This window comes from Panthera onca, chromosome B2 (assembly GCF_046562875.1).
Source record: "Panthera onca isolate mPanOnc1 chromosome B2, mPanOnc1 haplotype 2, whole genome shotgun sequence".
Classification (NCBI taxonomy): domain Eukaryota; kingdom Metazoa; phylum Chordata; class Mammalia; order Carnivora; family Felidae; genus Panthera; species Panthera onca.
Genome location: NC_138343.1, coordinates 49,684,500 through 49,711,028, shown reverse-complemented (window position 1 = coordinate 49,711,028; position 26,529 = coordinate 49,684,500). Strand labels below are relative to the sequence as shown.

At 42.1% G+C, this 26,529-nt stretch overlaps 1 long non-coding RNA gene across 2 annotated transcripts in view; it reads right to left on the bottom strand.

The window, feature by feature from the left end:
• LOC144616388 (uncharacterized) overlaps window positions 1-26,529 on the bottom strand; it is a 70,863-nt gene that overhangs the window by 27,542 nt on the left and 16,792 nt on the right. For both annotated transcript variants that reach the window (XR_013555655.2, XR_013555654.2), the window contains exon 2: window positions 3,153-3,325. This is a non-coding gene — a long non-coding RNA (uncharacterized LOC144616388). The remainder of the gene's footprint in view (window positions 1-3,152; window positions 3,326-26,529) is intronic.

Here is a 26,529-nt window from a genome sequence, read left to right as displayed (position 1 = left end):
AACTCCACCAGATGACTATTTTCCATGTGAAGGCTCAGAGGAAAGACCAAAGCAGTAAGGAAGGACCTGGTAAGAGGGACATCAGATTCACTGAGAAACTCACTGGTGGCTCTCCCTTATAGTCCAGAACTTGTGGTTAGAGGTGTCATCACAGAACTGGGCATCTTTATAATAATGGGGATGAGAGTAGTCTGAAATATTAGAGGTAGTGGCAGTGCTTAAACTTTAGAAGCAAAATGCATTCAACTATTGTAGTGAGAGGCAAGGTTGGAGAGGCAGAAAGAGGGGCATGGTCCTTAGAAAGCTACGGAGATGGATAACTGAAAAGAGTATCCTTATGGGCAAGATAGATGGGCAGCCAACAAGAGTATTGTTCAATATATCCAATCAAAATAATTGAGGCTGAGGACAGCAATACCAATAAAAATTCATGATTGCTTGCCCAAATTCCATATCTGAGTCATTTTAAACACCCAGAACTCTTAACTGAACCACAGAACACACTAAGCACTAAACAGAATGGCTCAGCCAGCTGACATCAGCTAGCTTTTGTGTTGGCCTCAGTGTTGGCACAACAGAGTAGCCATGGTGGCAGGAATGGTAGATACATATGGGCTCAACAGTATGGGCTTCCACTCACCAATACTGCTTTAGCTACTGCCACTACCAAATTTCCAAACCTCCAGCAATAGAGACCAATCCTATGTTCCTAATACAGCACCATAACTTAGGGGAGATCAATCAGTCTTTTGGTGTAAAGTTGACTTCTACTGGATTCCTTCAACCCTGGTAATAATTAATTTTGACTGATACTGACAAATATTTTAGCTGTGAGTTTGCCTTTCCTATTTACAGGGCCCTAGACAACATCATTATCCGAGGGCTTACAGAGTGTTTGATCCACAAATAGGGATAAGGTGAGGTGTGGTAGTGGGTATATGATCATGGGATCCCCTGGCCTTATCCCATACTGCACCACACAGATAGAACAATGAAAAGGCTTATTGAGATACAACTGAGAGACTGGCCTAGAGGTGATACCTTACAGAATATACCCTAAATCAACAGCTATTATATAGTGTGGTGTCCCTAATGGTCCGAGTACGTGGGTCTAAGAACTGAGGGGTAGAAGTAGAAGTGTCCCTGCTTACCCACACTCCCAGAGGTCCACGGGGAGAATTTCTGCACTTGTTCCTGCAACTCTGGGCTCTGTGAATTTAGAGATCTTGGCTCCCAGATAAAGGATGTTCCACCAGGGTGCACAGCAAGAATCCTACTCAAGTTCAAGTTTTGTCCGCTGCTTAGTCACCTTGGGTTTCTCATGTGAAGAAATCAGCAGGCATAGAAAGAAGTCACTGTCCTAAGGGAGAAGTTGACCCTAAATATCTGGAGGAGATAGGGGGCATGGAAGAATATATTTGACCTCAGGATATGGGTGACCACTTTGTACTCCCTTGCAGCAGCCTTAGCCTGAGAAGGGCAAGGTGACCAGGAGATCAAGTCCCTAAGGCACAGAATCTGGGCCACTTAGAAAAACCACCTAGTCCAGAAAAACCACTAGCTAAGGGTGAGTGAACTTCATCATGGACAGTAGAAGGTGGAGTTAATGAGTACTAGGTGGGACCTTGAGACCAGTTGCAGTGGAAGAGACCAGTTTTTTCCATTAACCTTCCTCTAAGTTTTCCTCAGGGAAAGATGCCCACTAGGCTCATCCAAAGTCACTCCTGCTTACCAGTACCAAGGCCAGTCCAGCTTCAGCATCTCTCCTGGGATTGCAATGAGCCCAACTTTTTCTCTACCCACTCCTGCTGCCATCACTCTCTCCCAGGTGCTGATCATGAGGGATCAAGAGGTAGAACCCTCTTGCATTCAAATCTCCATCTCAGAATCCGTTTTCTGGGGAACTCACCTTGTGGCAGTTTTTAATTATATCACTGCCTGGGGCACCTGTGTGGCTCAGTCAGTTAAGCTTTTCTGACTTTAGCTCAGGTCATGATCTCATGGTTCATGAGTTTGAGCCCTGTGTCTGGCTCTGCATGGACAGCAGGGAGCCTGTTTTGGATTCTCTATCTCTCCCTCTCTTTCTGGCCTCCCTCCTTGCCCCCCGCCCCTCAAAAATAATAGATAAATAAACATTAAACAAATTATATCAGTCCCTAATACATCTATTTTCTTTTTTTCTATGTTGATACATGTTTTTGCAGGGTGGGGGCTTGAGTATTATCTTTGTGTGCATTGTACTCTTGTGTTTATTTTTTAACTTCCTACTGTCATAAAGCACTCTTTCCATATATTATTATGTAGTCTTTGTAAATCTTATTTTAATGTCAATATAACATTCCCTTCAGTTGATGTAGCATAATTTTTTAAAACCATCCTCTATTGTTGGCCATTTCAGTTTTTTATTATAGAGTACATCTTACATAAAATTAATATCTTCCTTCAGATGACTATCTTTTCAACTGAATTAATTCCTTACATAAATTCTGAGTAGTAGGATGATGGAGTAAAAGAGTGTGAACATCTATCTTTAGGTCTCTTGGTATCTGTTACCAAATTGCTTTCCAAAAACATTAGAGCATTTATACTGCTGCATCAGGAGCATTTCAGCACAATCTTCTGTCATTAGAAATTATTACCACAGAATTTGTCGGTAGCTTAATAAATGTAAAATAGTACTTCATTATTGTATTACCTTGTATCTTTTCTGCAAATTCTGGCTGAGATTTTTATTCTTATTGTTACTATAATTTCCTTTTGTGTGCTAATATTCGTAGGAATACTGACAACATTTTTGTAAATTAGAAGGCACTCTCACCCACCATCACCTAAATAGAAGAGAACTGAACCAGTTTCTGGTGAGTAAAAATCAGTAGAAGTAACATGGTAGTCTACTGTAGAGAGCATTAGACTTGGAGTCAGTGAATGTAACCTCAAGTTCTGGCTGAGTCAATTACTACTTGTGTTATTTTGAGAATGTTTCAGACCACCAGAAAAATTGAGAGACCTCAGAGTAGGCCAGGACCTTTCTTTTTTTTTTTTTTTCTCAAAGATGTTTCAAAATGACAGACACCAAATACAGAACTGATCAGAAGGATTTCAGTCTTTGGCCTATGCTCTCCAGAATTACCCACATTACATCTGCTCTATACCTGGAGGTTGGAGTCTTTGATTCTCCAGGTTGTCCAGGGTACTGGAGCTGACCTGCATGGCTCACTTGGTCTCGGCCGGTTGGTGTTTGGTGATAGAGAGGTTATCAGGCTTCTGAAGCAGACACTTGGTTAGCAGAACAGAGAACCCGATCAAGGAGAGAAGGTGTCCAGACCTAAGAAAAACAAAAAGAAAAACAAAAAAACATTATTTTATGTTCCATGGTTTAAAAAAATTTAAGAGAAATGGGCTAGTTGACATTAACAGACACTTTGTAAATGATAGTTATTTTACTTGTTTAGGATTATTGGTTTTTGGGTTTTGGTTATTGGATTATTGGTTTTTCTTTAATTTTTCAACAGACATTTATTGAGGCACTAAGCTAAGTGCCAGGGATATAAAAGTGAATAACACAGTCCTTGCCCTCAAGGAAAATCATAATTTCCAATGGAAACAGCCACTGACAAGATTATAACTACAACATATAATTATAAAGAGTGTAGTTACCACAGCTGTAAAAGTATACACAATGGCTTTCTTTTCCTGTTGTGAATTATGTGTTTCAGGATTTTAGTGTTTTAAAATATCCTGTACTTTTGCTTATTAAGTCAAATGAAGAAATTAGAGGCTGAATAATTAGAAAAGAGGAGGCAAAAATGTCATTATCTGAAAGTGATAAAACTGCATATCTGAAAACCCTAAGAGTATCAACTAAACAACTACCATAAGCAGTAAAACAATATAGTAAGGTGGTTGCATTCAAAATTAATGTATGGAAATAATTAATCTTCATATATACCAACAATCAGGCAGGAATCTACAGAAAAGACCCCACTTATAAAAAAAATTTTAAGGATAGGGGCGCCTGGGTGACTCAGTCAGTTAAGCATCTGATTTTGGCTCAGGTCATGATCTTACAGTTCAGGAATTTGAGCCCCACATTGGGCTCTGTGCTGGCAGCTCAGAGCCTGGAGCCTGCTTTGGATTGTGTGTCTCCCTCTCTTTCTCTCTACCCCTCCCCCACTCATGCTCTCTCTCTGTCTCAAAAATGAATAAACATTAAAAAAAATTTTTTTAAGGATAAAAGTTAAGGATAAATTAAATAATAATAGATGCATAATACCTATAGAAAGAAAAGTTTAGAACACCGGTGAGGAAAATGAAAGATAATTTGAACAAATAAAAAGTCCAAACATATTCATGGAGAGGATGCTGACTCAATAGTATAAATATGTCTGTTTTCTCTAAATTAATCTATAAATTTAATCCAGTCATCCTCCTCTACCCAAATTTAATTAGCAAGCTGATCTAAAGTTTCTATAGAAATATCAACAAGCAAGAATAACCAGGAAAATTTTGATGTTAATGAGAAGGGACTAGCCCTAGCATACGTTAAAATATATTTTAAAACTATAATTTTTAAAACAGTATACTACTGATGTATGAAAAAATAGATCAATGGAGCAAAATAGAGCAGTCCAGAGATAGACCCAAACACATATGGGTTTTTGTATATAATAAAGTGAGCAAAGAGATGCATTAATTACTACATGGTGTTAGGAAGGCAGTGTTGTGGATGCTGTGGTACACCGTCCATATGCCCGCTTCAGGACCAAGGCACCGATTCTCACAGCTGCTGAAAGTGCTGTTCACTGAGGCTCCTGGCTGAGTCCCTCCCTAGGAACTGAAGTCAGCAGAAGGGGACTGCCTCATCCAAAATTATACTCTTAGGGTCCATAACATCCAAGGACTGATTGATGCAGGGGTGAAAATGCCTGGACCTTTGCTCAATTTAAGACAATTCTGCAACCATTCCAGGTGCAGAACTCATGGAATTGGCTAAAGATTTGCTGCCACTGCATTTCAATTCAACTTCTCCCTCTTCTCAGTTTTGCTTCCTTCACTCCTTTATAGATATGATTCCTGAGAGGGCTCCCTATCGAACTTCTTGCATTCAAATCTCTGTACCAGAATCTGTGTCTTGGGGAACCCAATCTTCAAAATGACTTTCTTCTTTTGTTAGATGCAAACCCTGCAAATTCAACTAGAATAAATTATAGCTGATTCAAAGCTTCAAATGTAAAATTAAAAAAAAATTAAATTATAAAGGTAGTAGAAGAAAGTAGAGAAGAATTTTTATACCCTTGATTAGCCTAAATATTAGAACCCATTTAAAAAAGAGATTTTTCCACATTAAAATAAAATTCTGATAAATGGATAAACGAAATGTGGCATATACATACAATGGAATATTATTCAGCTTTAAAAAGGAAGGAAATTCTGACTACATCCATGTGCTACAACATGGATGAACCTTGAAGACATTATGCTAAATGAAATAAGCCAGTCACAAAAGGACAAGTACTGTCAGATTCCACTTATATGAGATACCTAGAGTAGTAAAATTCACAGAAACGTAAAGTGGAAATAGTGCTTACCAGGGCCGGGATTGGGGCACAGAGGGAGGAAAGGGGAGCTGTTATTTAATGGGTACAGAGTTTCTATTTTGGATTTCTGTTCTGGAAATGGATAATGTTGATGGTTGTACAACATGGTGACTGTACTTAAAGCGACTGAATTGTACATTTAAAAATGGTTAAAATATATTTTATGTCATATATATTTTACCACAAAAATAAATAAACAAATAAATGAACATATAAATAAATTCTGTTTGACAAAACAACCAAAGTGAAAAGAAAGAAAATATTTGCAACTTCTACCAAAACAAAGGGTTAAGTGTCCCATGAAGCAATAAGGAAAAGACTGAAAAATGCAGAAAATGATAGAAATAGAGAATTCACAAAAGAAACAAAATTGGCTTTTAGGTACATAAAAATATGCTCAACTTCACTCATCAAAAGAGAAATGCAATTCAAATCATGTTGAGATCTACCTTAGACCTGTTAGGTTAGCTTAGATTACAAAACAATATTTTTTAATTGTTTTTTAAAAAAAACAGTTGGGATTCCAAACGCTAATGAGTGTATGAGGAAATATGCATACATTGTCACCACATTGAAGAAACATTTCGCAATACCTATCCAAATTATAAGAACATATACCTTTGACTCAAATTCTACTCTGAGGAATTTATTCTATAGACATACTGTACTTACGACTTATACAAGTTTACAAGATTATCCACTTACAGTGCTTTTTGTAATAATAAAAGTTTGAAAACAATCTGAAAGACCATCAATAGAAAATTTGTTAAAACCTTTTTAAAAAGGAAAGCAATCGAATGAAGAAATATGTGTCAGGGGATTTGTGAAGGGTTCCACCTTCTCCAGGTGAGTAACTGAGTCTCTAAGAAGTTTCAGACAATATTTGGGTAAATAAGTGAAGCTAGTAATCTGAACTATGATTGATGTGATCACTCACTGGCTTGGGGACTATGAGTATTTTCTGCTTTCCAAATGAGCCAATGGCTAAGGATCGTGTCCGAAAGAAATATAGGAACTTGACAGGACTAGGAAAAAAACAAAAAGACAGGCCTATTAAGTCTGAAAAGAGTTCCAGTGATCCACACAAAGACTTGCACACAAATGTTTACAGCAGTATTATTCATAATAGCCCCAAATTGGAAACTACCTAAATGCTCATAAAAGTTTGCGAGTGGACAAACCGTGGTATATCCATACAATGAAAAGATACTCAGCATTAAAAAGGATCAAATTACAGAGGGATCTGAAAGACCTGATGCTTAGTGACAGTACCCAGACACAGGTAACCACATAGTATATGATTCCTTTTACATGAAACATCCATAAAAAACCAAGCTATAGAGACAGAAATTAGATTTGTGGTACCCCACGGTGGAAGGCAGGGCATTAACAGCAAAGGTGCATGACGGATCTTCCTCGGGTGATGAAAATGTTCCTAAGTGGACTTATGTTGATGGTTGCACTATTTGATAAATTTACTTTAAAAATCACCAGATTTGGGGGGCACCTGGGTGGCTCAGTCAGTTAAGCATCTGACTTCAGCTCAGGTCATGATCTCACGGTCTGTGAGTTCGAGCCCCGCATCGGGCTCTATGCTGACAGCTGAGAGCCTGGAGCCTGCTTCAGATTCTGTATCTCCCTCTCTCTCTCTGCCTCTCCCCAACTCATGCTCTCTCTAAAAACTAAAACTTGAAAAAAATTTTTTTAAAAATCACCAGATTTTGTTCTTGACATGTAAAGAGCCTCAGTAAAATTATTTTGAAAAAGTTCTGGTGGATGATGGTGTCCACTCAGATGGCTTGCATACCTCTAGAGTGAGAAGGCTCAGTTGAGTCCTTTTCCTTACTCTTTTACCTCACGGTTTGCTTTTTTCCAGCTGAATCAGCCTGAACAAGGACTGGTAGATCCCTAGAAAGGGTCAGGGAAGAGGGTGGGCCTTCTCTGGAGTGTTGGAGACTCTCCTGCTCCCAATGGAGAAAATAGGAATGGACAGGGTTAGTGCAGAATCGCCTGAGCCTGGGTTGACAAGAAAGCCTTCCTTGAGAAGGAAGACCCTTTCTCAGCCAGGACTCAGGGCTGGAGCAAAGCAAACAGGGACTGAGGACCCAGAGTGGAAATACAGACCCAAGCTGAGGCTAGAGGGAAGCACTCTGCCAGATAAGCAAGGAAATGGATTCCCAATATGGCTTGGGGTTGGTGAAGTTTCCAGCTGGGATGGCTCTTCCTTTGGTGGCCAGGGATAGCTCGGGTCCCAAGACTGTGGAGGTAATGCTTCACTAGGCAGCTCTATTAATGATATATGCCACTCATAAGACACAAATTCAGAGTGGGTGGGGCAGAAAATGCACAGAGACCTCTTTAGTTTGATAATTTCATTATTCTGTGGCTGATTCTGTGAAGTTCCAATAAGAACAGAGAGAGGCTCACCAGTGGCCATTCTCGAAATACACTCCCAGGGCACTGCCATGGAACTAACTGGCAAGTAAGAGATGTGAGGGGAAATGGAGGATGATGAGAGACATTAAGAAAAATACTAAGAAGGAAAGCAAGGCCAGGATCCCACAGTGTGGCATGGTGGCTGGGAACACTGGCTTTCCCATCACAGGCTGGATTCTGGACCAGACTGCCTCTCACTATTATGTGTTTGTCTTGAAGGGGTTGCACAAAGTTTCAGATCTTCAGTTTCCTCACTTGTGAAATGGAGACATGGCAGTGCCTTCCTCACAGAATTCTTACAGGGATAAAAGGATATAGAGCATCTAAATGCTTGGCACAATCCCAGGCACGTAGTGTCTGCTCATTAAGAGCCAGAAAGTTGTATTGTTATTACTATTCTCTCGTCTTAAAAGCACTGAGTGCGGATGTAACATACAGCATAGTGACTATAGTCAATCCTATACTGCATATTTGAATGTTGCTAAGAAAGTAGATGTTAAAAGTTCTCATCACAAGAAAAAAAATGTGTGATCGTGTGTGGTGATGGGTGTTAACTAGACTTACTGTGGTGATTGTTTCACAATGTCTACAAATACCAAATCATTATGTTGTATACCTGAAACTAATATAATGTTATACATGTCAATTATACCTCAATTTCTAAAAAAATCAGTGTGATGAAGAGGCCCATGTAGTGAGAACCCGACGCCCCTTGCCTATAGCCAGCATCCATTTGCCACCCAAATGAGAAGGCCACCTTGAGAACAGATCTTACAGCCCAACTCAGGCCTTCCAATGTCAACAGCTCTAGCCAATAGCTTGACAGCAACCCCATTAGAGACTTGAAACCAGAACCATCCAGCTAAGCTTCTTCTGAGATCCCGACCCACAGAAACATCGAGATAACAAATATTTGGTTTTTAAGCAAAAAAAAAAAAAAAAAAAAAAAAAATGAGATCATGCAATAGGGGAACATCAGTGGGGCATCTCTTTTACAAGCAGCAAGTAACAGTCAAAGCACACTTCCTGGTGGGGCTGACATTCCTGGTGGATATACCAAAGAGCACGTCTATTTCTCACCCTGTCTCTCCAACGCTGAAATCAGCCAAAGTGAAGGCATCTTGTTGACTTTCAACAACCGTCTGCAGAGGGGACAAAGGTGCTTTCTGCTCTGGTCAGAGGAAGAATTCATGAGCTGTTTTGTATTGCAAACTCCTTAATCAGACCGACAGGACTGGCTCCTCGCCTTGTGCCTGAACTCTTGCCAATAATCCATTTTAACCCCCCTTAAGTTCTCAATAGCAGCTTCAATGACTGTGAGAGTGTGGGGGGCCAACTTTTTGAGCCTTAAATATGCACAAATAAATCATGTGACTGTTTAATATTGGGCATGTTGATCTGATTTGTAATCCAACAGATAGAATATATGCATTATTTACAATGTCCTGTGAACTCAATTTGGTAAGATTTATGAGATAGTGAATGTTTTCTTGCTTGACTTAAGTTAGGAACAGTGGTCATCATCTGTATCATGTAAACTTAATTTAGGGGCGCCTGGTGGCTCGGTTGAGCGTCCGACTTCGGCTCAGGTCATCATCTTGCGGTCTGTGAGTTTGAGTCCCGCGTCGGGCCCTGTGCTGACAGCTCAGAGCCTGGAGCCTGCTTCGGATTCTGTGGCTCCCTCTCTATCTGCCCTCCCCCGCTTATGCTCTGTCTCTCTCTCTCTTCAAAAATAAATAAACAGTAAAAAAAAATTAAACCTTAAAGCCACAATATTGCATTTTTATAGCCAAATATGCCTTTATCCTTCAAAAGCATGCCAAGGTCACCAAACTGTGCCCTTGCTCAGCCAGGACATTTCATTTCCTGTAGCTGGTTTCACTTGGAAGGCAACCAAATCTGAATTTCATCAGGGATGTCAGTTCTGCAATGTGGCCTCCAAGTCTAGTTTTCACACCCTAGAAGATTCTATAACCTTCCCGATACTTTAAAAATAAATCCATTCAGGGGTGTCTGGGTGGCTCAGTTGGTTGAGCATTTGACTCTTGATTTCGACTCAGGTCATGATCTCATAGTTCGTGAGTTCAAGCCCCACGTTGGGCTCTGTGCTGATCGGGGCTCAGCCTGCTTGGGATTCTCTGTCTCCCTTTCTCTCTGCCTCTCTCCTGCTCACTCTCACTCTCTGTCTCTCGGTGTCTCTCTTTCTCTCAAAATAAATAAATAAAACATAAAAAAAAAATAAATCTATTCAGAGGAGGGGTGTAGGGAGATGGGCAGAGTGGGTGAAGCGGAGTGGGAGATACAGGCTTCCAGTTATGGAAATAAAAGGCACAGCATAGGGATATAGTCAATGATACTGTAACAGCAATGTATGGTGATCGATGGTAGCTACACTTGTGGCAAGCATAGCATAGCAGGTAGAGATGCTGAATCACTATGTTGTACACCTGAAATTAATGCAACATTGTGTGTCAACTATATTCAAATAAAAAAATTAAAATTAAAAAAATAAAGAAATGTGTGTTTTGTATTTAAATTAACCAGAATTGGTTTCTCTTGCTTACTATAGAGAGCCCTGACTGACATACACTTCTCATATTTCAGTTTTCTGACGTAAAATTTGAGGAGTGTTAATTACACCTTATTAACCGTAACTTGGATTTAAATGTTAAATAGGTAATCTATCGCTCTTGCAAATAATTACCAGGAAAATTATTTCACATTTAAAAATGAAGTTAGACTGCTTGCTTCTTTCTCCATTATTCTACCTCCTTTCAAAGAAACTTGCATATATTAAAATGAGAAAAAAAAAGTCCTTGAGTGAATTGGAAAGTCATTGTTTTTTAAAACAGCTGTAACATCTCTTGGTAATAAAAATATTATAATACTTTGAACACCATGGATATTAAAATTTTAATTAAAGAGATACTATTTTTGAAAATGTATAAAAATCTTTGATCCTCCAGGAAGAAAGATGATATAAAATATAAGATATTCTCATTAAAGATGTTACAATAGGCATATAAAGGACTTAGACACATGTCCTCACCCAGCTAGAAGAGATGGCAGGAAATGGAGTCTTTGTTCTAAGGGACATGTGACCAGCTGATCACTGATGGGTATACAATATGGATGAAGGGGAGAATGCCCATGGTCTCTACTACAAGGGTTTCTTCCACGTCAAAAAATATAGACATTTTTATTTTTAACAATGCGTAGACATTTAAGAGATGTAAGAGATTTCCCATTCTCTTTTAACTCAAGATCTTTTTCATACCAGTCCTATGTTTATGTTTTATACAGAGTAAACATTTTTCTTGCCTCATCAGAGGGCTATTTCAAAGAGAAACTTACAAGGAACTAGATAAGATGAGGCTATATATGGAGATGCCCAGTCACAGTGGCCAGAGGTAAATCCAGGGGCAGTCAGAGCCTCTATAATTCGTGATTAGTGTTCAATAGGCAGACAATGCTCTATTAGGGAGCATGAGGCAAATGACATTGGTATCTGGGCAAGATACACAAAATATAGTCCTGATACTCTTCCTCTGTGTCCCTATTCTCCATTTATGCATGGAGATTGAATAACTGTTTCTTGATTTAGAGGGAAAAAAATGTAAACTCATGCTCTAATTATCCCAGATACTCAATGATAAAAAATAGAACAAAATACACTCATGATTCAAACTGAAGTTTTGAAGAAAATGTATGCTTGTGTTTCCACAGCTTTTTTTTTTATTCCAATTAAAGACTATTTAGTGTATTCATGCCAGATTATCTGTTTTCTCATCTATGGTTCAAACCTTGACTACTTAGGATTTAATAAGATGTAGCGATGGATATAAAAGAATGAAAATTAGGAGCCTGGCTTTCTAAGAGCCTTTAGAATCTCAACCCTGGATAACTGTAAGGGTCTTCTGGATCTTCCTAAATCCTGCCTCTGTTCTTTGCCTAGTTTACCATCTACCCTGCAGTTCATCACCACTTGCATCTTGTCTCATCACTACTGTCAGTGGCTCCCCATCACTCTCAGAACAGCTTTCAAGGCCCTCCCCAGTATGGTCTGAACCTGCTGTCTACTTTGGTCTCCCACCATTGTCAAGTGGGAATCAGGCAGTCGGGCTAGCGTTTCCAACTGTTCTGAGACCAGCAGACCTATCTTTACAACCAGGCTCCTCCGCATGCTACTCTCCCAACTCAGTGCTCAGTCCTCTTCTCCATGTAATCAAATCCTGTCTATCTGTCCTCTCTCTACTCAGCTGCTCCCTTATAGGTCCATATCTTTTTTTTTTTTTTTTTTTTTGAGAGCAGTTTTAGGTTCACAGCACACCTGAGCAGAAAGTACAGGAATTTCTCATATACCCTCTATCCTCACATATGCATAGCTGCTCTCATTATCAACATCTCCAACCAGAGTAGTCCCTTTGTGGCAACTGGTGAACCTATCTTGACACATCATAATTACCCAAAGTACACAGTTTACATTAGGGTTCACCCTTGGTGTTGTACATTCCATGGGTTGTACAAATGTATAATGGCATGTATTCACCATTGCAGTATTATACAGAGTATTGTGATTTCCTTTTAATTCTAGGCATTTTCACATTGCTATTTACCTGCTTTAGGAGTGTGTGCTCTTCCTCTCTCATGTATTAAGGAAATACTTAATGAACACTATTGTCTGCCAAACAACGGTGATTGACACTGGATACATAGCTGTGAACAAAACAGACCTGGTTTTGCTGCCTTCTTAGAGCTTATAAATGAATGAGGTAAGATAGACAGTAAGTAAGTAAGTGAATAAACATGATAGTGATTTCAAGTGATAAGTGCTGCAAAGGCAAAACAAAACCAAAAATAATTAGAAAATTATGAATAACAGAGGGGTCTAAGTTAGATGGGGTAGGGAGTGGCGGCAGAGTGTGGTCAGGGAAGGTCTCCAAGGAAGTGACATTTAAACAGATACTGAAGGATGGGCTAGAAGAAGGGTGGCAGGAAGGATCAGCATCTACAAAGGTCCTGAGGCAGGAAAGAAGGAGCTGTGTGAATTTGAGGAACTGAAAGAAGCCAGGGGAGGCAAAGGAAAATTGGGAAAGATGAAGTCCCTTCTTGCCATCTAGACTTTGAACTCCTTAAGACCAGGGACCCCATTTTGTCTTTTATATATTACCCTTCACTCCCACCCTGAATACCAAGCATGGTATTTAACACATAGTAGATGACACCAATATGTTGAAGGATTTGACTACTTTACCAATTTACATTCTTACTGAGGTATCAAGAGTAACATAGGGAGTTAGAATAAGTATGAAATCATGCATAATCAAGCAAAGCTGTTTTCAGACTCGGGTAGGTTCCAGGCACTCTCATACTCAGAGACTCTACTGCACCCACTTCATTCTAAACATGTTCAAGTGAACATGTTTACATCAGACATTATTTATATGTTATCACCTAAGAGTAGAGTTGAGTTGCCAGTTAATTGTTTTTCATGATGTTAAATTTGTGGGCATTTAAAGATATACATATTAATTTTGATTATGCAAGGTTTTTTTTTTTAAGTCGGTTTTTTTCTAGATCTCAAACTTTTTTTTAGACCCTAAAAAGAACTGTAGGTCCTGAGCATTTTGCCTAAGAGGTACAGCCTATAATCAAGGGCTGAACTGGGTAGAATAAACAACAAATGCATAGGGATCTGAGAAGGGAAAGATGTGGGAAAGAAGATATCACCAGATCAAGAAGGCTCACACACTGTATCTGGTAACCTCCTGATTTGCCTGCCAATACCTGCAGCTCCTAGGAAACAAGAAGTAAGGGGGCACTGTTAGTCAGGGTCTAACTTGGACTCCAAAGCAGACACTAGGGTCAACTGAAGGCACTATCAGTCTCAGTAAGAAGTAACCACGTCTTTTTTAAATTTTGGAGTACTCAAGGACAGATATAGTCAGATATGAAGGCAAGCATCAAACCATTCAGGTGAAAAACATAGGTCTGATTACCTGGCCTGAGACACTGAACAGAAAGATGTCTTGGGGCGCCTGGGTGGCTCAGTTGGTTAAGCTTTTGACTTTGGCTCAGATCATGATCTCATGGTTTGTGGGTCTGAGCCCCAAATCGGTCTCTGTGTTGACAGCTCAGAGCCTGGAGCCTGCTTTGGATTCTATGTCTCCCTCTCTCTCTTCACACCCCCCCCCGCCCCCAGCTTGTGTGCACTCTCTCTCTCTCCCTCAAAAATAAATAAACAAAAAAATTTACAAAAAAAAAAAAAAGAAAAAGAAAGATGTCACCAGAAAGTAAGAAAACTGTTGAAAACCCAACACTGAGATACAATGAACAATGGGGGAGGCAGGAAGCTGAGAGCTGGAGAGACGGTGTAGGTTGAAACGCAAGCTCATTGAGGTCAGATTTGGAAAAGACCAACTGGGGAAAGGAAGGCATAGATACAAAAACAGTGTCTCTGTTCAGACTGCTGGAACATAACACCATTGACTGGGTGGCTTACACAACAGACATTTATTTTTCACACTTCTGGAGGCTGAAGTTAAAAATTTTTTTTTTAATTTTAATGTTTATTTATTTTTGAAAGAGAGAAAGAGAGAGAGAGAGAGCACAAGCAAGGAAGGGGCAGAGAGAGAGGGAGACACAGAACCTGAAACAGGCTCCAGGCTCTGAGCTGTCGGCACAGAGCCCGACACAGGACTGGAACCCACAAACCACGAGATCATGACATGAAACGAAATTGGACACTTAACCAACCGAGCCACCCAGGTGCCCTGGAGGCTGGAAGTTTAAGATGAAGGTGCCCCACAAGGTAGGTGTGATTCTGAGGCCACTCCTTTTGGTCCTGCTAGGTATGCTCACATGACATCTTTGTGGGCATGGGGGCAAGGAGGGGGTGGAGAGCAAGCTCTCTGGGGCCTCTTCTTATAAGAGCACTAATCCCATCCTGAGGGCTCCACTCTCATGACCTCATCTAACCCTGAGTATCTCCAAAAGGCCCCATCCCCAAATACTACCACGTTGGGAGGTAGGGTTTCAACATAGGAATTTTGAGCAACATAATTCAGTCCATAGCACAAGGATACCCCTAAAAGAGGAGCAAGGGGAGAGCTGAGACTTGAGAAATATAGGCCCAATTCTTTTCTTGAAAAGGCAGAAAAGAACAGGGGTTTGAGATTCAGACAGATCTGCTTGAATCCCATTTATTAACTGTGTAACCTTGGACCAGTTACTTAAACATCTCAGTTTCCACAGCGGTAAAGTGAAGGTAAAAATGCATACCATACAGGGTTATTGTAAGAACTAAGGAGATTGAGGGTTTAAAGTAGCTGGCACAGAGAAAAGGCCTTTTGAAGGTTTTGTTGGACCATGGAAGGCACAGATGTGCTGCTCAGGAGCAGAAGTTATGGTGGTAGCCTGTGACAGAGAGAAGCTGTTGAATGAGATGTGCTGTTCATGAGTACCAGTTCTAGTGAGTGGGAGGCAAGACTGGGCGGCTTCCCTAGTACCTTCCAACTCTGAAGTCCCATGAATCCGCATGTCTACGAGGAAGCACATCTATTTGTCTCCTCTGCTTAGTTGTTATTATCAACCAGCTTGCGGCCAGCACTCTCACAAACATCTCTTTCAATCTTCACTATGATCTGACAGGTTAATAACAATAGCTATTATTATTCCTATTTTACAGAGACACAAGCTGAAGCCCAAAGAACGGTCAACTTAATCCAAGATCATCATACTGCTGGAGAGTAACAATATGGATGTACATTTGGGACTTCCTGGCTTCCACCTCAGAACACCAGCTCTCCTGCTCCAACTATCATGAAGCTGAATATTTGTCATACAAATAGCAGTAGGAAGAAACCGAAGCACAAAATGAGTGGGGCATTTTAAGAGAACGCCTGGCTTCGAATAAGCGTATGTCTCCAAGGCTGAACAAATTCCGGTTGGGGTACCAACAGAATTTAAATAAAAGAAGACTATTGGCAGTTGTTCAGGGACTGTGGAGCCAAGGGAGGGGAGCCAGAAGGCTGTGGATGGGTACACGCTGTTCCAATTTGTGAAAAGGGGAAGAAGGTTGATTCTGCAAACCGTAGATGCCAGTCTTGGGCAAAGTTCTTGAAGGGCAAGTTGTGAATATAAAAAAAAAGGAAGGACCTAATTACTAGAAGCCATCAAGTTTTCAGTGACAAGAAATTATTCTCGATAAAACTTGCTCCCCTTTAGATAAAGTAAAAGACTGATCTGTTTTTATTTAGACAATACATTTTTCTCATTCTAATAAGTAATTCGTAAATGTGTAGACTGGAGGATAGACATGGATTCATAACAAGTTGAAAATCTATTTTTTTTCAATTTAATAAAGAATTTTAAATTTCACTGTTTCTATGAAAAATACAAATTTTTGGTTTTTCTTTTTCTTTTCTCTCCTTTCTTTCTGTAATTGATTCATTTTTGAGCCTCTATATCTATCTGGAAAGATACAAAAAGGCAGATCAATTCCCTAACCTCAAGGTGTTCCGAGACACTAGGGTTCCCACTCTTGATTCAAACCCTGGGTTCAAATCCCACCTCCATCAGCTCACCAGCTTTGTGACCTTTGGGAGTAACTGACCTCTCTAAGCCTCAGCTTCCTCATTCATAAAATGGAGATAATAATAGTACTGACCTCATCGGGTTGCCCTGTGTACAGTAAGTATTCAAAAAATATAGCTGTGATTATTTTCTTTTTTTACGAAAATTTTAAAATATTTACTTATTTTTGAGAAAGAGAGAGACAGAGCTTGAGTGGGGGAGAGGCAGAGAGAAAGGGAGACACAGAGGCCAAAGCAGTCTCCAGGCTTCAAGCTGTCAGCACAGAGCCTGATGTGGGGATTGAACTCATGAGCTGTGAGATCATGACCTGAGCTGAAGTCAGACTCTTAACCAACTGAGCCACCCAGGCACCCCTGTTATTATTTTCAATAAACTGCTATAAGTTATGGCACTTAGAATAGAAGGAAAGAAAAAAGCCCAGGATCCCAATGTTAATCATGACCACATCCTTTCCTAAGTCTTTTGATATTCTTTATCAGCTCCTTTTTATTTATGTTGATGAAGCAATTTGTTTAATTTTATGGGCCAAGCTCACTTCCTTTTCTGGTCAGCTTTTTTTTTTTTTTTAATTAAAGTTTATTTATTTGAAAGAAACAGAGAGAGAGAGAGAGAGAGAGAGAGAGAGAGAATCCCAAGAAGCCTCCATGCTGTCATCACAGAGCCCCACGTGGGGCTTGATCCCATGAACCATGAGATCACGACCTGAGCCGAAATCAAGAGTTGGAGACTTAACCAACTGAACCACTCAGGTGTCCCTGGTCAGTTTCCATTGATTTTATATCAGTTGAGGGCTTCAACTTGGCCTCCTAGAATATTTTTTCACTCTCGGGAGAGGCAGATCAAGGCCCCATAGTGGCCCTCTGAAGTACAAGAGTAGACCTAGTGGAGAAATGAGGGTCAGCCTCCTGGGAAAGAATGTTACCTGGGTGTTAGAGCTGGGGTAGAGCACAGGCCCACCCTCAAATACCCAAAGGCCCCTTGCAGGTAGCAATATGTGAATCTGGCTTTGTAAAGACTGTATCTAACGTATCTAGTAACTGTCTTTTGTTGATATGTGCAAAATATGGGTCCAGTGTTGATGGCATATAGAAATCTTTTTTTTTCAAAAAGCTGGAAATCCAGATTTTAATAAGAAATGTCCTAGTATTTTAACGTTAGCAACTAACGTTAGCCCCCAGGCCATGAGCTTGGCTCTAAGAGTGTTTGGCATTGTAGGTACAAACAGCCTCCCCAGTAGGCTCCTTAAGAGGAGGAAGGGGACTGTGGAGCCCACAAAGCTTCTTGTAGAAGCTAGGGGACTAGAACCACGCTGACAAAGCCAGAGCAATCTTGTTGCTACAGGTTGAAATTAAGCACATATTTCCCTATCAGTCAAAATCCTCTAGCCTCCAGCTTCTTGCACTAAAGAACCAAGCTTCTGTGAACCTTGTTTTGTAATCACTGGGGGAATCTTTCCTGCGAAGAGAGGAAGTGGGAAGCCAGAACTTCTAGATTGTGTTTTGAGTTTTTGTTTTTACTGAGTGTTTTTTAAATTTCTTTCTCTCTTCTCTCACTTTTCTCTTTTTCATTCTGAGGGCCAAGTTCCCAAACTGTAGAATCTAATTCAGGTGGTCCCTGCCAGGTGACACTACACTGTGCACCTGTCCCTGCAGACAGACCCACTCTCCTTTGTTGCAAGGATCTGCTTCCAGCTAAAAGTCTGCTTGGAATAATTCTGATAAACTCACTCACTTCAAGTGTTAGTAGCAACAAGGCCCAGGTATCTGATAAGAATAACACCCCGCAGCCACCTGTTATCTCCTCTGGAGGGTTTTTATTTTTAATACTCTGTAACTTCAAAGTCAATTTTCCACCCGTTAGGGCAAACCCTTCGACAGATGGCTGGGAAAGATCCTTTGGGAGGCCTGGATAGTGAGAGATCGGCTTTCCTACTGAGGTTAAAAGAAAACAATAGGGGATTTTCAGGAAATGCCAGACAGGGGGCCCTCCAAGTCTTTTTGAAACTTTTCCATAAACTGGATAAATATATATATGTTACTTTGAAAAAGCATGTAGAGGCAGCTTGGAGGAAGCGAAGAAGAGGGAGAGGCTGAGAAGAGCAAGGGAGGAGGGGAGGACATGGGGCGGAGGCAGCGCGCAGGCAGGAGGTCTGCGTGGCGGCGGTGGCTGCGGCGGCGGCGAGACGCGCCTAGCTCCGGGCTCCGGGGCTCCGGGGCTCCGACTTCTGCTTCCTGCGGGCGCCAGGTCCCAGGCTGCGCGTAGGTCTGCGGGGCTGTCGGGCAGGCAGGGCTGCAGAATGGGCGCGGGTTGGGGCTGGACAGCTAGCCCGCCACCAACTTCTCCCTTGCCACAGCCCGGAACCCGGAGTTCAAGTTGGCTGAACAGATTGCTGCTCTGAGGTGAACCAGGGAGTCAGGTCAGTCCTCGGTTCATGGCATCTGTGCGGCAAGGATTTAGTGCAGGTTTTTGAATGGAACAAAACCCCTGTCTTCTAGAAACTGCCCAGAGGCGGTAACCCGGGCAGTGCTAGGGGAGAGGAAGAGCAAACCTTTGGGAGAAGGGACGGAGTAGAGCAACTTTAGTAAAGGATCTGGGAGCAGTTTCTGTGATAAAACTTCAAACATGAACGGGAAAAATAAAGTTCTTAAACTGTCTTCATCCACTTACTGTCTTTTTTTTTTTTTTTTTAGGTGTGTGTTATGGGGTGGGGGGGGGGGGGGAGTTGAGAGCACTCATTTTTCTTACTTTCTACTTTCCACCAACCAATTAATAGCGACTTGTTAGCAGCAGCAGAACTTGCTGTAAGGTAGGCAATGGGATGGGGAGCAAATCAGCTGGAAACTCCTCCCGCCTCCGTCTGTCTTCTTGAGGTACGATGAGACCAGTCTATGACTAAGAGGAACTTACATTTTTTTTTACTGTTTATTCATTTGTGTGTGTGTGTGAGAGAGAGAGAAGCAGACTCCAGGCTCTGAGCTGTCAGCACAGAGCCCCAGTTGGGGGCTGGAACTCACTAACCTGGAGGTCATGACCTGAGCCGAAGTCAGAGGCTTAACCAACTGAGCCACCCAGGCACCCCAAGAGGAAGTTTAAGTGATTTGTGAAAAGACCTGCCATCCAAGATGGTAAGTTGAGTTAAATAATAATTAAGGAGGAAGCAAACTCAGAACAAACTCAGTGCTGGACATGTTAGGAAGGCATATTACTGAAGACTGCTTGTGAACATGTCTTACATCAAAGGGAAGTGTAAGGCAGAGGAGGCAGAATAGAAACTCACATTTCCTCTTGATCAATGGGGGTTGGCTAAGCTGTCATTTTCTTTTTTTTTTAAGCTTGTTTATTTGAGAGAGACAGAGACAGTACAAGTGGGGGAAGGACAGAGAGAGAGAGAGAGAGAGAGAGAGAGGGACAGAGAGAATCACAGCAGGCTCTACATTGCCAGCATAGAGCCCAATGTGGGGCTGGAAGCTGTGAGATCATGACCTGAACCGAAACCAAGCATTGGCCGCCCAACTGACTGAGCTGTCCAGGTGCCCCTAAGCTGTCATTTTCAAGTGAAAGATGCCAGAACGTTTAGTTAGAGAGCAATTTTCCAGACAGATGGACAGGGAGGATACTATTAAAATGAGATTACGGTGAGCCTCAAGGTTATGACAATAACTGATAAACTCCTTCCTACCCAGACAAGAGATATGTTTAATTACTATATGGAAGGATTCATCTAAGTCATAAAGGCCCAAGTGCCAGAATGTTTAGTCCTCCTGTCCAAGTCAAGAATCAGCCACCAATAGCAAGCGCAGACTTTCCATTTACAAACAGCCATCTAGAAAGGGATGACTAATCACTGCCTTTTCTTTTCTGATCTAATAAACTGCTGATCTAATAACCAAAATGAAATGTAGTCCCCTGTGCCTTCGGAATTCCTAGCACATAATAAGGCTCAATAAATATTTGTGGAATGCAATGCCAAGTTCATAATGTTTACTACATTATATTTATTAGGCTTTCTTAGAAACAAGCTCTGAGATGCAGTTTCAGCCATCTTAGCTGACATCTTGTGGGGTCTGGCCTTAAAAAATTTTTTTTTTAATGTTTATTTATTTTTGAGAGAGAGAGAGAGCAGGGGAGGGGCACAGAGAATAGGGAGACACAGAACCCGAAGCAGGCTCCAGGCTCTGAGCTGTCAGCACAGAGCCTGACGGGGGCCGAACTCACAAACTGTGAAATCATGACTTGAGCCAAAGTTAGATGCTTACCAACCGAGACACCCAAGCACTCCAGGTCTGGCCTTTTAAATTAGCTTGAGGATGTTAGAGCAGCAAGGGAACTTAGGGTCAGGTGAGTCCAACTTGTTTGCTTTACAAGGAGAACACTTGAGACACGCTGAGAGGAGGTAACTTTCCTGAGCTCACACAGCCTATGGAGCTAGGATATGAACACTCCAATCCTGCCTAGGATGGACATCGGCTCTTAGAGAAAGATCAGCCCAAGTACACATGATATTGTAGAAGAAGATTTTCATGAGAAAATTGCAGTGGTGTGTGAAGAAGTCCTTAGTGGCCTCTCAGTTCTAGCATTAGGCAACTCATGAGGTCCTCCTAAGTGACTTGGCAATGTGGAACTATCAGATCTAGAACTGTAAGTGCTAATGTTAAAGTCTATTCTGCTTTGTGGTTGTTCATTCTGAAAACTCTAGGGAATAATTGATCTTTTTTTTGTGTGCTTCTATGAAGCAGGTCCTTCTTCATAATAAGTAAGTTGAAATCCCGAATGAAATTTTTAACTAAAAGTCTGGTGTCTGAGATTGAAAAGGATCGTATCTTCTTGCCCTCCACAATACTTACTAACCATCTCTTCAGGTGCTTCCTTGTGGGAGCACCAGATGATCAGGGCACATAAAATTGGCGATGTTCTTTGTATTTTCAGTGTAGCCCTTGATTTTAGTGTGTGAGAAGGGAGTTCCTGTAGAATTTCACCAATGTGTTTGCTTGGTAAGGAGAGCAAGAAGGCCAGGAGAAATTAGAAGTCCTCCAGAAGGAGTCATTAAGGAGAAGTCTGTGAAGAAAAGAAGGCAAACTGACATCCACACTAAGAACCTAGTCTAATTTTCTCTGAGCTGTTTCATCCTGGCTCTTGTATTGCTGACTCAATCTGCAAGAAAATGAACAGAAGTTGCTGATGTGTGGTTACACAGATGAAATTACATTTGTTCCGTCCAGTTCATAATGGCAGGCCTGATATATTCATCAGCTAACTCAACCCTGAGCTTCCTGTGCCCACACCTACTTGGGGGATAAGAATTTCATTGACATCATTAGGAAAAGCATACACACCTACCCATCACTCTGCCTAACTCAGCTCCATGGCACCCACAACCCCCAAACCATGCTCCATGGATCCAGCCCATTGTTATACAAGCCACCCTGCAAATAGGAGCCATTGTTGCCATGCTTGTGGCTGAGAGTGAAGAGGCTGACAAGGAGGCTGCCCTGGCCCATGGCATGCAGGTCCACCTGAATCCAGCTGCCTTCCATACCTGGAGAACCTAAGCAGCCATCCACTGTCTGCTCAGAGAGCCACAGATACCTGCTATGTCTCAGTCCCTTGGAAGATGAGCACACAAGATTGGGGCTCTCCCTACACAATCTCATCTTTGATAGGACCTCTGCGCAGACAGACTTAGCCTCCACAGATGGAGATGAGCCTTCCGGATATTTTGGTAGACATTTTACCGTACCTGCAAAAGGTTGGCCCTGAATTGTCAAAAAGAAGCCACCATATGAAGCTGCCTTCCTCTGTGCCTCAGAAAGTAGCCATTGGAATGTATTTACTTGCCTCCCCGGTGCCTCTGGGCTGTGTGACTGAGCTCTCTGAAGTGGGCAGATCCAGTTCTGGGTATGCCATCCATAAGGTTGTGGCTGCCATCTCTGCTATCTTTCAGCACCTCCAGAAAAACCAGCTTGACCTGGAGGAGGCTATGGAGAGGTTCCGGACCAAATATGGCTTCCTGATGTGTGCTGGGATACTGGAGGCACACATATCGAGGTGTCCTGCCCTAAAGGGTAGGAAAAGAACTATTCCAACAGGCATAAGTACTTTTTAGTACTTCTTCAAGCTTGTGGCTGGTCCTGATTTCAGGAAGAAATTCTATAGGAAGTCCCCTTTCACACACTTCATTTAAGCCAAGCGTTTATCAGTTGCCCAGGATCCAGCCATGATTCACATGTATTGGAGGAAAGCTGGCTTTGTCCTAGGGGAGATGCAGGCACTCTCTTACCCCCTATCCAAAAAGAAATGGGGGAAAACCTTAAGGCCACAAAGCTGGTCCTTATGGGTGATGGAGCATACCCTTTCTATCCATCAATAGCTGACAGCCCCATACCACCAAAAATCATCACTCCTTAGGAGCTGTGTTTCAACAAGTGGCTCTTGGCTTTCTGCGGCACTGTGGTAGAGGTCTTCAGGTAGCTGGAATTGTCTGGCAGTGTCTCCACGTTAAGAGATTGTGTCAGGAAGAGTGCATCTATGATGTGGTCACTGGCTACAGCTGGTTCCACAATCTGTGTATTCACTGAGGCGAGGCCATCTGCCTGGAGTGGGACCAGAGCCTGCACCCTTGCTGTGGCATGGGGCAGAACTAGCTTGCAGACCACCATGCAAGCAATGAGGTAAAAAGGCAGCTGGAGTTCCAGGTGCGCCAAGCCATCAGTTGGCATCTGGTAGTTCAAACCCAGTTAAACCCAGTGTGATGACAATTTCACTTGAATTTCTTCTTTAGGCTCTCTTTCTTCTTTTCATGTTAAGCCTCCCCTCTCCCAGAAGATAAAGCACTGCCATTAATGTTTGTAACACTCCAAAGTTACCGTATCCTTTTAGAAAGTTCCTGGAAAGGGCATGCAGGTTGGTTATCTCCAGCAGTAGAGGAACAAATTGCCTGCACTGTCAGGCAAACTGACAGTTTTGTGGCTGACTCACCCTGCTCACCTGCTGGTCCTGCTTAAAATTTCCTTAGTGCTGTTTTCAGCATCCATAAAGACATACGCATTTTTTTTTATATATAAATTTATTTATTTATTTGAGAAAGAGAGCATGTACACATGCGCTTCACTCACATGAAGGGGGAAGTGGCAGAACGAGGGGGAGAGAATCCCAAGCAGGCTCCATCCAGCGCAGAGCCCAACTTGCAGCGCTTGATCTCAGGACCATCAGATCATGACCTGAACCAAAATCCAGAAGTGGACCCTCAACCAACTGAGCCACCCAGGTGCCCCAAGGCACATGTATTTTCATACACATTTACATTTACACTTGTACACACACACCTGTGCTTCTCTGGACCAATCCTGTTCAAAAAATAATAATCTGTATTAGTTTCCTATTGCTGCTGCAACAAATTGCCACAATCTTGGTGGCTTAAAACAACACAAATTTATTATCTTGTAGTTCTGGAGGGCAGAAGTCCAAAATCAGCCTCAGTGTGTTCAAGTCAAGGCATAGGCAGGGCTATGCTCCTTCCAAACACTCTAGGGGAAAATTTGTTCCTTCCCTTTTCCATTTTCTGGAAACTACCTGCATTCCTTTGTTTTTGGCCCCTTTCTCCATCTTCAAAGCATCTTCTCTCCTTTCTGACCTCTGCTTCTATCATCACATCCCCTTTTCCATCCTGCTTTCCCAGCTACTACCCCATCCTGCTTCTCTTGAGCTCTGAAGTCCCTTCCATGTCTAATAGTCAATGATTCCATTTTCCCAAACTCAGATAAAGTGTTTACAATTAGGAGAAGATAGAAATGTGAAGTTGCCAAGGGATCCTTCAAGGCAGGAAGTCTTCTTCCAACAACTCCCTGCTAAGCAGTGTGTGTACTGTTGAGATCATTCATGCACTAAAAGTTTTGTATGCCTACTATGTACTAAGCACTGGATATGCAAAGGTGAAAAAGATACAGTCCTTGCCTTCAAGAATTCCAGTGGGGTAAAAAGTCAAGCAACTGGACAGTTAGCATACAGCAAGAGAGCCATCTTGAGGAGGTAAGACCTGGGCATATGGCTGCAGAAGAGAAGGGTAGCAATTAAGTAGACCTGTAAGAGTTTGCCCTTGAGCTGAGTGGTAAAGGACAAGCATGGTAGAAGGAGCTCCAAGAAGAGGGACCTGCAGAAGACACAGGGGTGTGGTGCTCCAGAAGAGCTGCAGGTACCTCTGTAATCTGGAGGCCAAAGTGAGATGGCAGTATGGGGCTGCAGAGGCAGGCAGGGACCTGCATGCCAATCTAAGGAGGTTGAACTTCCCGTGAGCCAAAAGGAATCACTGATAGAATTAAGCAAGGGTAGACATGATCAGTTTAGCCTTTTAAAAAGATAACCCTTAGTAGCACAGAGAGATTAATTAGAGGGGGAAAAAAGAGGGCAGGAGAATCAGCTAGGAAATCAGCTGTGTGCGTGCGTGTATGTGTGCGTGTACGTGTGTGTGTATGTGTGTGTGGGTGAAGGGTACTTAATCAGATTACCCAGAAGGTTCTGCTTTAACATCTACCCTCTTCTACTTGTGATTGGCCACTATAGCTGATTGGATGATAGAGCTGTCCATTCTTTTGGTTGGGTTAAATTGAGGGACTCTGGAGATAAAAGTCTTGGCATCTGCCCCGAACTTTCAGGCAGCTTTCTAAAGGCCTCCTTTCCCAGAGTTCTCCTCTGTGTGCTCAGGCTCACCCACCCTCAGAGACTGGAGCTGGCAAGATTGAGAAGCAAACTGTGAACTGGAATTCCAAGAGCTGGAGGAGCCTTGGCTTCTCCATCTTTACAAACCAAGCCCAGCTGTGATTTTGCTTGTTTACCTTGTGCCCCTCCCCTTTTCTATTTTTCTCTCCTTCCCTCACACAATTTCCTAGAAGTGAAAAACCTCATCAGTGTATGTGTGGAGGGTGAAGAGGTGGGTAGAGGGAGTGGGGAGGATTTTAGGATGGACCATGACTATACCACAGTGAGAGAGCTCTACAAGTTAAAAAGAGCAATTTAAAACAAAGTTTTGAATGGTCTTTAAAAAAAAATCTCTTTTTGATTTATGCATCACCTTGGAGGGAGGTGATAGGTAATTTATAAATGCTTTTTAATATTAATGATGATATTAAGGTAGAGAAGGAAACCATTGTTTGGTTGGGGGACATGTTGAGATAGGGCAGGAGTTTAGTGATTTGCTAATTCGGGGGTGAGAAGGAAGAGGAATGACTTGAAACAGCACAGAAACCAGTGTCCAGTGGAGAGGAGGTAGCACAGAAACACTGGGTGAAAACAGTAAAATTGTACCTCAGGCCCATCTTTTGCTTGGCCCCGAAGTCTGTCAAGAGATTATTGCCAGGAGGATAGTGTTTGGGGGTTGAGATTAAGCTAAGCTTTGGGTGCAGCCTAAACTTGGAAAAGTTCTGGACAGGGGAGTCCACCTCCCAGGATCCCGTGGTCTTGGAACCTCTTCAGGTCTCAACTTCTTTGCCTATAGCATGAGAGAGCCGCACTAAAATCAACAAGTCTGCTTATAGTTCTAGCATTGCCATCACGTCTAGTGTGAAAAAGCCATTGTCTTTGCTCATTGTAGACCCAGCAGCATTTGCTGAGGCCTCAAACAAGTTTAGATGACGATCAGAGTTGGTCCCAGTTCCTTGGTAGAGACTTACTTTTCAGCTAGGTGGCAGGAAGGGAAGACAGAAGGGGCCCTGCTTGTCCTGTTTCCTGCCATTCTTAACCTTCTGAAACCAGGGAAGGCAGTTGCCTACCCAGAGGCCTGGATCATGGCGACAGCATGGCCCTGGGCTGAGCGAGGAGCTGAGCAACTGAGCAGAGGTTGAGATCACCAAAGATACAGAAGCAGAGAAACCTCACCAATGGTTTTACCATCATTTGGTGAGGAAAGCAT